This window comes from Chelmon rostratus, chromosome 1 (genome assembly GCF_017976325.1).
Source record: "Chelmon rostratus isolate fCheRos1 chromosome 1, fCheRos1.pri, whole genome shotgun sequence".
In the NCBI taxonomy this organism is placed as follows: domain Eukaryota; kingdom Metazoa; phylum Chordata; class Actinopteri; order Chaetodontiformes; family Chaetodontidae; genus Chelmon; species Chelmon rostratus.
In genome coordinates, this window is record NC_055658.1 from 32,478,818 (window position 1) to 32,490,987 (window position 12,170).

The following is a 12,170-nucleotide window of genomic DNA, read 5'->3' on the forward strand; positions in this document are numbered from 1 at the left end:
TGTTCATTGCTGCGCAGTGTTAGCCTACTGTGAGTCAGTGGCCCATCAGCAGTGTTACAGCAGCGAGTATGAATGGGTGTTAGCAGGAACTCCCTGCAGGAAGTTGAGCACTTTCACTGGATGAGATCAGACAACCTGGACAGGTCAACACCGGCTGATCAAACATGAGCTAATATCGACTCATACGTGATCAAACACCTTGACAAACACATTCCACAGTCTGCACACTGGATCAAATCCAGGATTTTAAAGACTTTATAGACCGCACACAGTGTGTGTATATATGCACATATACCACGAGAGACTTCAACTCCTGCTGAATGTCCTCTACACAAACACTGATGAAGCTGAGACAGCAGAAGTTATCCTCTCCTCTCCTGTTTAACTGATTTGTTCTACGGCTGCAACTAACACTCATTTTCATTATTGTTCAGTCTACTTTTTATTCTATTAATTTAGTAATTATTTAGTATGTAAGAAGTCCAAAATAGTGGAAGATGTCCTCAGTTCCTCAGGCCCAAAGCCAAGTTTTTAAACTGTTCATTTGTCCAATCAATAACTGATCTGAGACAGAAAAGCAGCAAATCTTCACACTGATAAAACTGTAACCAGAGAAATGAATCAGATGACTTGCTGATGGACTTTCTGTTTAATGACCAACAGATGAATGAATGGCTTCAGCTATAACTGTTTGTCCTGTTTCATACAGATGCAGCAGTAAAAAGGTTGTTACTGTTGTTTTTGTTGCTCTTCTGTTCCTGTAGTGCTCAAAGGATAACAGGCACAGACGCTGATTCAGGTGCAATCAAACATCTGCGATGTGATGTGATTTACACTGATGCCCCCCGCCTCTTCCTCTTCCTGTGCAGTTTGTTACTGTTTGTTTTGAAGCAACAGATCTCTGTGCTGACACACAAAGCAGAACTGTTGTCCCATAGAAACAGAAGGCACTGAGGCCTGAATCCTGACCGGGATCTTATTTCAATGAGCCGCGCAGCCCTAAAACACTTCAGCGCATCATAGTGAAGCCGAACTACACAACGCTGGTGAAGACAACCATCCCAAATCTTTTGGGAGGATTAAAGAAGCCAGACAGAGCAGACGATGTCTCAGTTTGAGAATTTCTGACCTGATGAAGATCTGACTGGGATCAAAATGTTAATGATATATAGTTCATCATTTACCAGAAACAAAAACATGAATGTGTTTGCTAAAAGTCTTTAAATGTGACTGAAGAACAGTGCCTCAGGTCTGAAGTGTTTGGGACATTTTACAGAGTAAAAATCAACAATGAAATGAATCTGATGCAGCAACACGTTATAAATAAGTTGGGACAGAGAAACAAAAAAAAACAGTTTGTTTGTAACTGACTGAACTCTGTTTTTTTTTTACAGATTTTTGGAATCGGGGGGTTGTACCAGTTCCACAAACTGACGTCAGTACAATAAAACACTGTGTGTCCGATGGGGGCCGACTCATTTCCTGAGAGGAACCATTAACCCTGTTAACCCCTGTTAAACCTGTCTGTATGCATATAAACACAGCGACAGTTCTCTGTCTGCACTGGCTTAATGTCACTCTGTGTGTGTGTGTGTGTGTGTGTGTGTGTGTGTGTGTGTGTGTGTGTGTGTGTGTGTGTGTGTGTGTGTTATATTCCAGTTTTTTACTCATCCACCAGAATTGTTCACTTAACCGTGATTTCTAATTTCACCATCACATGAAGCCATCAATCCGGAGGTCAGAGGACTCAGCACCACCCCAGACAGAAGAACCACTGATTCAAGAGGACAGACTGAAAGTCACCGGTCTGCTGTTCACTGTGCCTTCTGGTCACTGATCACCTCCACAGGCGTCGGGTCCTATTCATCCTTCACACCTGGCTGATAAATGTGTCACATCGGCCGAAGACGCTCCTGAAGCCGAGGCTGGTACATCAGAGACAGTCTGTTCCTCTCACAGACTCTATGAAACATGGACGTAGTTTCTGACGTCATCCTCAGGTTCCCAAGGAGCAGTTGTGAAGCTCAGTGACGCCGGCCATCTCCATCTTAGCACCACCCACCAAACTCTCAGCTAATCCCAAAAAGAACGAAGAGGTGGAGCATGGGTGGAGCTGCACCTTTGGAGGAACTGCAGTTTTTGGCACTCGAGCCTTGGCTTCATCTTACAGCTCTGGAGGTTGATGCTTGGTTCCTCCACAGAGCTCCTGGTTCAGCTCCAACAGGTCAAAGGTCAATGGCATCAGGGACAGTTTTAATCAAAGAGAAAGCTCAGGATTCACAGACTGGCTCAGTGCCTTTGAGCAAGGCACTGACCACAAGCTGGCCTTTTACCATCAGTGTGTTCCCTCTGACTGACATAAACCTCAGTCCTGTTGTGCAGGCAGGATTCAGATACTAAAACTCACTGTTATCATTATTAACCTCTGAATGTTTTTCTCAATGAATCATTTAGAGAATGAAATGTCAGACAAACGTGTGAAGGGCCCAACATGATTCATGAAACAACACTCCAGCACCAATCAGACAAGACAAAGCAGCAAATTCTCACGAGTGACAGACAGCGATTGATGACAAAGCTATTGTCCAAACAGTTGCAGATGATTTTTCCTGATCAGATACACGCAGTGAATTTCTGCTTCACTTTGACGGCTGCAGCGGTCTGTAGCCTGAAGGGAGTGACAGCTGCCACTGTGACTGGATCAAATGTAGAAACACCGGACTGGATCGAATCCCAATCCTTCAGTGTGAGCTGGACTGAACCAAAACTGCTGGAAGGTCCACAAAGCAAAAAACATGGAAGGAATCGCAGAATTTCATATTAAAAACAGAATCAACTGTAAAAGGTGGAAAATTGTAGAAACTGACAAAATGTGGATGCAGTTTATTAAAATCAGGGGTTTCCTTTCAATTATATGAGTTTTTTCAACAGAAAATGCTATGATGCTGTGTTTTGGTCTCTCTCTCTCACACATACACACACACACACACACACACACAGAGTCTGGGAGAGCGGCAGCACACTAGCATCACTTCAACAAACTCTCAAAAGTGAAACCACATCGAACAAACAAATGGCCGCGCAGTCACAAATGCTCATGGAAAAAAAGGATCTGTTTCTGAACACCAGCCTCCGTCAGACTCACTTCACCCAGTGTGGTCCAGCAGCAGATGGAGGCTGTCCTGCACAACAACGTCAAACTCCCTCACACTCATTACATTTAGTTCAGTTCAAATACAGTTTCTTATTGCACTGGTCCAAGTTTTATTCATGATTTTACACTCTGATGACGAAATGTGCTTCAACCATGAAACACACAACCCAGAAAAACTAGAAGGGAAAACATGGAGAAACATGGAAGAAACTAAAACAGATTTCATAGGACGCAACTGTAGTCGTGATCATAAGTCGATTACTGGAAATGAATCAACTAACCCTAACCCTAACCCAACTAGGCAGCTGAAGAAGTTCATTGGCTGAAAACAGCAGAGTGATATAAATAGGTCCAGGAGATGTTTAGCTTAGCTTAGCACAAAGCAAGAACAAGTGCTTGTCCACTGAACCTGAGCATACAGGCCAACTCATACTGGACTTCTGAGGCCAATCAATCCAATAAAATGATTATAATAACAATATATCAGCCCATATTTTTTTTTCAAACACAAAACGCCATCTTGATTCGGATGTTTTCATTCTGACGCAGCAGAGTAAACTGGATCGTTTTCAGTGAATTATTGGAGAAGTAATGTAAACATGTGAACTGTTCACAGGTGGGAACTGATGTCATCATGACACCTGGGAACACGTCAGCACAGACTGAATCCACTGAGGAATCACTACACACGTCCACAACAGTTACCAGAAGCTCTGACCGAGTTCTACCTGAGAACAACCTGTCAAGAAGATCTTTTACAATAAATGCACGATGTTTCCAAAGTCAATGAGTAATCGTCGTGAATGATTGTGATCTTAATATTGACCACAATAACTGGGAGTATGACAGATCAGATCAGAGCCTCACTGTGCAGGACCACATGGACCTAACAAAGCCAAACAAAACCATCACAGTTACAGAAAGCTGATCCCACTCTGAGGCCTTTAATACTGGGTATCTGCTGATAGTGAGTCTGATCTGATACTTACAGTATTCTGCTCTTATCTAAATGTTGTTTAATGTGTGTCTGGCATATTGAAATAATGTGCAGCCATCTAAATTCTGCGCACTTTGGTTTCCACCAGCTACTTGGTCCATAAGGACAGCTGAAGTGGAAGTCTGTATGCTGAAACTGACGTCACTTTGTTTGGATTGTTGGAACCATTCGGTCCACTGGTGGCGCTATGGAGCCACGTTTTTAAGAATAGATCCGTGTTTGGATTCGAGCTTCTGCTAACTGACGGTTTTGTAGTTCTTTCTGTGGTTCGTATCACATTAACACTCGTAGAATGGGGATCTGTGTGACCAATCTGCCTGTTCCCATCTGATGCTGATTTTCTGGTCTCTGGCGGCGCTCGATGAGACCTTCAGAGGGGGTCATCAGAGCTGTTTGAAGCGGACACACTCCATCACTCGGACCCTCCCAGCTTCAGCACACTTCAATCCAAGTCGCCGGCAAGGGAAAGATGTGAACCTTTCCCTCATTAGTGGGACCAGGAGGTGAAGTGAATGTCTCCAGTGCGACTCCCGCCTGGTCCCGGTCTCATTAGGCAGCCCAATGCACACACACACAGCAGGGCTGAGAGGGGTCCAACAACACCATGGCTAATCAAGGGTTACAGAAGGCTCTTCTTCATATTCTCACGCTCACATGTAGCCTTCTTCAGACCACCAGAACCATCAATCAGGACTGAAACAATCAATCAGCTGACCGAGCAGTCACTTGACAGAAAATGATTTCAAGTTTTGATGACCTTAAACTCCTACATCAAAGAAAACTAACTGAAAAGTCTGTCCTTTGATTTTCTCGACAACCTTTCATCCCGTCGCCTTCACACTTGGCGGGTGTGTATCTGGTTCAGTACTGATGTACAGTTGTGTGTCATCTGTGTAACTATGGAAACAAACATTGTGCTCTGTAATGACGCCACCCAGTGGCAGCTTGTATAATGAGAAGAGTAATGGACCAATCAGCTCCCTGCAACCCCAGAACAGATGTCATGTTTCTCAGACAGAAGACTGACGTCAAACTTTCTCCCTTTGGTGTTTGTTTGAAACCAGTTTAACACACGGTCAGAAAGACCAACCAGCTGTTCAAGACCATTGATTAAGGTATCATGATCAGTCGTATCAAACGCTGCACTGAAGTCCAACGGGACAAGAACTGAGACCTTATTTTCATCAGAGTTTATTCTGAGGTCGCTGATTATTTCAGTCAGAGCAGTTTCGGTGCTGTGGTCTGCTGTGGTTAAAGGAGCTGAACGATGTTTTCCAGTATCTGACTGATGAAAGGTTGGATATCGGCCTGGAGTTACTGAGCGCATTACTGTCTAATCTGAATTTTCCCATGGTTCCATCTGTTTCACAGGGTTTGTTGAGCTCATGTGTGCTCACATCAGCAGCAATGCTGCCTCTGGTTGAGGTTATTTTGTAAGTGAAGAAGCCCTGTTTTCTTCCATCTTCTTTCAGCTGCTCGACAGATTCTCTTCCTGTCATCAACACGGCTGTTGTTTAACCGTGCGGAGACTCTGCCAGTCCGCCTCTTTTCAACATGTAGTGCAGCAACAGTGTCCTAGTATGCACATTGATTCACATTCAAAAAAAAAAGGCAAAACCACCTCCTGTGAGTGTAAAATAATTGATAAAGTTTTTTAGAATTTCACAGTTTCCATCCACCTTTTTAATGTGATACTGTATATGTATATGTGAATGTACTGAATGTACATAAAAATCCACTGATAGAAACATGGAAACTGTCAAAAACCAGCATGAAAACTAAACTTCTTCAATAACATTAAAGCAGCGAGCAGCAGTGCATCAGCTACTGAAACGATGTGCACAAACATCGGCAGGAAACGTTTTGCTGGACTCATTTCCATTTGAAGAAAAAGCATCTGTGAGCTGACAAACTACTGAACCCTGCAGACGCATAAATATGCACAGAGGAGTTTAACAGACTGAAGGTTTGGCTTCCTCGATCAATTAAAAATATCTAGAAAACACATTTATCACCATCAGTTCCAAAACTCAGGACTCATACTGGCAACAAAATAAAAACCTCAAACAAAACTGTACTTTCATTTAAAAACTCACCAGATCTAATTTAAATTCATTAATTAAGAGGGGTGTAACCGGCCTCCATCCTGGCTCCAACTTCAGACTGCGGAGCCAGTTTCTGGCCCTGCAGGCTGCACACTAACTGTCTGGATCATTACTCTGAACTTTGAACAACTTCAGCACAAACACACATTCATAAAAACACACACATGAACATAACTGGATAAAGTTAAATCACACATCAAACTTCAGCTTTGGAAAGCTGAGCTCTATTTCCAGGACCCAGCATTGACAGTGCTGCATGTGGGAGTTCATGTCAGTCCATGTTCTACCACCTCAGCCTGGAATCAAGGTTGGAGGTTAAAACATGTTCAGCCTGTCCTGGATGTTAGTGTTTCGGCTCATGAAACATTTTGTTTCCGCTCCAGTTCGATAGAAGAACACCAGACCGAAACACTGTAAGTGTGAAATCAGCTGTAAAACACTGATTCATTCCTGTGAGGAGCTCCACATCTCAAACATCCACCAATGATCTCTCAGTGTCTCCACACATTTCAGCACATTTTCCTGTGTAGAAAACACCTCTTAAATATCCCCTGACATTTCAGGAATTCAAGGACCAACGAATTACGTTCAAAGGAGCCCTTCAGGTCCCTGAAGCCCAGCTCAGGAAGGAATGCACTGACGTGCAAATTCAACAGTTTTTTCTGTCTATTTGCTGCACAGAGCAAAACCACGATGACTGAAAGATAAGATCAACTTAACGACTTTTTAAAAACCTTTAATGACAATGAGAACAGAAAATAAGAGTAATTTCAGCAGTGAAAAAGAAGAATATAAAAGCAGTGTTGGCATTTAGAAAGCACAGCACCACTTCAGAACAGAACTACAGACAGAAAGACAGACAGAAAGTTGCAATAAACACTAATCAAAATGATTTTTCTTTGCTTAAATCTGAGGATTAGTTCTTTTTATATTTTAAGACTTTTCTGTGACTTACAGACATCTTGCAAACATGATGAAGATTAAGACTAATTCCAGCTGTAGTAACTGCACCCTGTGTTTTAAATCGAGCCACAGCAAAGACAAATGTCTGCTGACCGGTGATGGACAGTAGGATTTTTCTCATTCTGAATAAAATCATCTTTGCAGCTGCAGAGCGACCAGCAGAAACAGCAGCTGAAGAATCAGCAGGAGGAGAAGGAGGCGGCCGGCTGAACCAGCAACACACTTACCCTCTGACACGACTCCCCCTCAGCTCCGCTCAGTACGAGCCCGATGTAATCCCAACCGCAACACCAGCAATGACAACGAGGACCGGGACGGACCAAGCACGGCAAAATCTCTGGAAAACAGTCAAGCTCAGGGAGGAGGAGGAGGAGGAGGAGGAGGAGGAGGAGGAGGAGAGCTCCCCAGCAGAGTCAGTAGAGCTCCAGCAGGGAGAGTTCAGGAAGAAAAAGCAGCAGCAGCAGCATGTGGTCACAGAGAAGCTGCTGCTCGATAAAATATCAGCCTGCAGGCTCAGACAGCTCAGACAGCTCCACCCACAGCTCCACCAGTCTCTATCACACTCACTAAACAGCTGTTAACACACACACACACAGACAAACACAGAGACATACACAGAGAGAGAGAGACACACACACACACAGAGACACACACAGAGACACACACAGAGACACACACACACACAGACAGACACACACTCACACACACACAGACACACACACACACACACATACTCACACACACACACACACACACACACACACACTATTGGCAGGAGATGACAGGACATTCTTTGGACAGCAGATCGAATCTTTAAATAGCCCAGAAGAAGAAGAATACTCCTGAACACCACAGCGAGAGCTCTGCAGGAGAGTTGTGCTTCACAGCTGCTACTTCAAGCTGCACAAATTAATATTTTCAGATCAACACTGGGTCACATGACTGTGAGTGGTGTGAAAGTGTTTCTCTGCAGCTGTACACAGCTTTGTAGCATCTATTAGCTCTTACTTTTGGTTTTGCTGCACGTCTATATGTATATAAACATATTCCGTATATATGTATACATATACACGTCTATATGTGTGTGTGTATATATATATATAGTTGATTTTTATATTGTATCCCTTTTTATTGTCCATTTGTTACTTTATCTTATAATATGCTTATTATTAGGGATGTCCTAACACTAACTTATGTATGTACAAGCAGTTTTGAATTCAGCCAACAAGAAATGATGTAAACTAACCACTGCTTCTACGAGCCAAGAGCAATGAAGGCAGGGGCAGCCAACTAGCTAACTGTAGCTCAGCTAAGATTAGCCGGCTAGCTGTAACTGAGCTACACGGCATGGATGTGACAGTTGTTGCTTTGTAACGTTAGCTAATAGACTCATTTGCAAACAGACAGCTATTTAGTATAATGAAGTCAATTGTCAAAATAAAATATACAGAAATCACAGATAGTCACATCATTCCAAATAGTCATAGTGATGAATTTTCCAGTGTGCACCAACACAGGATCAAGTCTTTGGTACTGAGAACTGAGGAGACCTTTGAAGACCTCTCTTCAGCAGTACCAAGCTAACATTTCAAACCCTGCTGTAGTTTCTGTTCATTTGTCTGTGGGGTGAAGTCAACTTGCAGACCTGACACAGTGATCATGTCTGCTTTGATTACTGTCAGTTATCATTATCTGCTCATACAGTTGTAAGTCTGCAGCATTAACACAATAAGCTTTGGCAGAAAGTGAAAGCAGACATGATGTTCGCTCTGGTTCCTCAGTGGTTAATTCTTATTATGTTTGGAACTGAATGGTTTCCTGAAAGTGTGATAAATACTTTGTGAAATGTTCAGCAGTAATGCAAAATATCCATAATCTGTATTACATGGGCCAAGTCATGCAAAATGCAGCACATAAGAGCATTAAACAAAAATGTAAAGCTTATTCTGCATGTTTTAACCTATAGAAACAAAACTGTGCAGCTTAGCTTCTACTCTAAGTTCTCTCCTTATCTTCTGCACTGGAGAACTGAGAAGAACCAGTCACATCAGTAATAAATAATAAAAACACTTCAGCCTGTGAAACACTTGTAATGCAGATGTCTCAGGCCTGTTAACGCTGCGTCATTTTGTTTAGTTTCATGCTCGTAATTCACTGCACCAAAAGTCACAGCGACTCTGCAGCCAACAGTCATTAATCATGAGCTCAGCCAGCACTGGCTTGAATCCTCAGAGCTGCAGGGTCTGATGGAGGAGCTACACGTCATTCTCTTCAGTCTTTAGCGGACGGTGAAAAAAAAGATCTACATTCACGCTCTGTTTGGCAGAATCCACACATTCCTGCTACAGTGCAACACAAAGCACATGTAGACATGAATCACAGTCAGTGACAAGTGTTTAGAGTTTCCTGCCAACGTCGTGGCTTTAAAGCCGGCCTGTGCAAAGAGCTGGGGATGACAGTAACTCTCTGCCAAGTCATTCATTCATTCATCCATTCAAACACAGGATATTGTAGCTTGTAGTCAGTGACAGGACATTGTCAGTTTACTGAAGAGGACAATTCAACAGTGAGAATCAGTGACCAGACACAAATGAAATATAACCAAATGTGCACGATGGCGCCTCTCGAGTGGCAGCTAGTTACAGCAGCTGACCGCCTTTCTTTGTTTTAGTGTTTCTTGTGTTTTTCTCATGTTTTTTCCATCACTACTCTCAGCCTCTCAGCGACTTTTTGTTCTTAGAAGTCGCTATAACTAGTCTTGGTTAGTCGTGCGTACCTGCAGATGTACAACTGGTGAGACGAGTGCTTTACTTTTGACTTTTTTCTGGACTTGCACTGAGCATCACGAGCGTACTCACAGCAGAAAGACCATCTCTTATTGTGGGGAACTTAAGACTTCAGCCAGAGGTGCAGAGGGAGCTGAAGGAGGAGATCAGGAGAGGCAAGGAGAGCTACAGGAGGAAGCTGGAGGAGCGCCTGCAGGGCAACACCACCAGAGAGGTTTGGAGCGGCCTGAAAACCATCTCAGGCCACAGCAGCGACAACAGCAGGAGCCTGGGTGAGACTGAACAGACTGGTTGGGAGAGCTGGTTCTGCCCTGGACTGCTCTCTGGACACCACTGAGGACGTATTTGAGAGGAGGATGTCAGGATTTTTTATAGTTCTTTTGTGGCTATATATTTTTTCTTTTATATTTCTTATAGTTCTTAAATAAAATGTACATATATAGTCAATTTTTATTTTGTAGTTTTTCTATTCTGTTGTTATTCCTACTGCAGTTACCTGCTGCCTGTAACACTCGTTATTTCCCCAGCTGGGGATGAATAAAGTCTCATCTTCTGAGCAGACTGTGGAAATCACAACAGTCGAAGTTTTCAGAGCAGAAGACCGGATGTTGACGACTTGAGAGATTAAAATGATGAAAGAACTTGGACTCTAGGACACGCCGTCGTCAAGATCACTGTGAAAACATAAACTCAGTAATTACAGCGTCACCTTGAGGTCAGCTGATGAGTTTTTTCTGTTTATGGCTTTTATGGAGAAAAATAAAATATAATATTAAGAAAAATAAAACAACTAACAACGATGTTTAAAACGGTCAGACTGTTGTACATACAGATGATGGAGAAGATGCCAGCCCATCACGACTGAATGAAAGCAACTTATTGCAGAAACACTGAATCTAACAATGACAGTGTCGTAGAAACTGTATTTAATGTATGTTGTGTTGTATGTATTGATGTATGGAACATCGGTTGGAAGTTATTTAAAACATTTACTTTGTGTTAAAACACGGCACTCTTAAATACTCGATTCTGATTGGTCAATCGCCAAAATTCTGCAGCGTCTATTTCTCGCCTGCTCAGGAATTCCTACCAGTCAGAGACTAAAGGGGCAATCTGTTAATGTACCAAGCTCAATAACAAATCACCAGCTGGTTTGAGAGGCAACATATGGAGCATTTTGTGGACATTATGTTTAATTTGTTTGGACAGGACCAAACACATGGAGAATGACATGTCCCCAGCAAAAAAGACAAGAAAAGTAAAGAACAACACTGGACCGACAGGAGAAGAGATATTAAGACACAAGAGACTTGAGGACACTGAGACTGACCAGACTAAAGCCGATCACAGCATGAGCGATCGACCTGCTAAAAGACGGCTGAGTGGAGACAAAACTGGAGACAGATTTTTAATGTCTGACGCTGAAGCAGAAATCAGCTGCTGCAGGACTTTTATCCATCAGAACAAAATAACAGAAACCAAACTGTCTCCAGCTACGTCTCTCTCAGGTCTGGGATGTCCCGTCACTTCTCGACATTTGACATGATTTCTCTGAATAACTGTAAAGAAATAAGTTTTCCTACCCGCACACAGTGAGAGCGCTGACAGACGAGAGTAGGCACATTTTAAATCAATAAAATATGCTTTTATCACTATTTTGTGTCATATTATTGAATCATTTCGTAGTAAGCCGAGTTCTAAGAGGGGTAATGTAGAGTGAGCATCGAAGGGAGGATTGAGTGAACTTCCATCAGAGCGGGTGTGTTGTTGGTTACTGTGAAGCATTTAGCTTTGTGTTAGCTGTGAGTGTAATAAAGCACAGCTGAGTCCTGCCGCCCCCCCCCCCACCGCCACACACACACACACACACACAGACAGTACTGCAGACCCCTGTGCAACACTGCTTAGTATTCATTCATTCTGATTCCCCCTCATGCCTTCTCTCCAGAGAGTCCTCAGAATCCCTCTGTGACCACCCTCTAAGGCAGCCATGTCCAAACTATTCCATAAAGGGCCGTGTGGCTGCAGGTTTTCGTTCCAACCAAGGAGGAGCACACCAGGCTGGAATCAATTAATCAGCTGATCTCAGTCTTCAGCTGATAACTAATGATCCCTTGATGTTGATTGGTTGGCCTGGTGTGCTCCTCCTTGGTTGGAACAAAAAC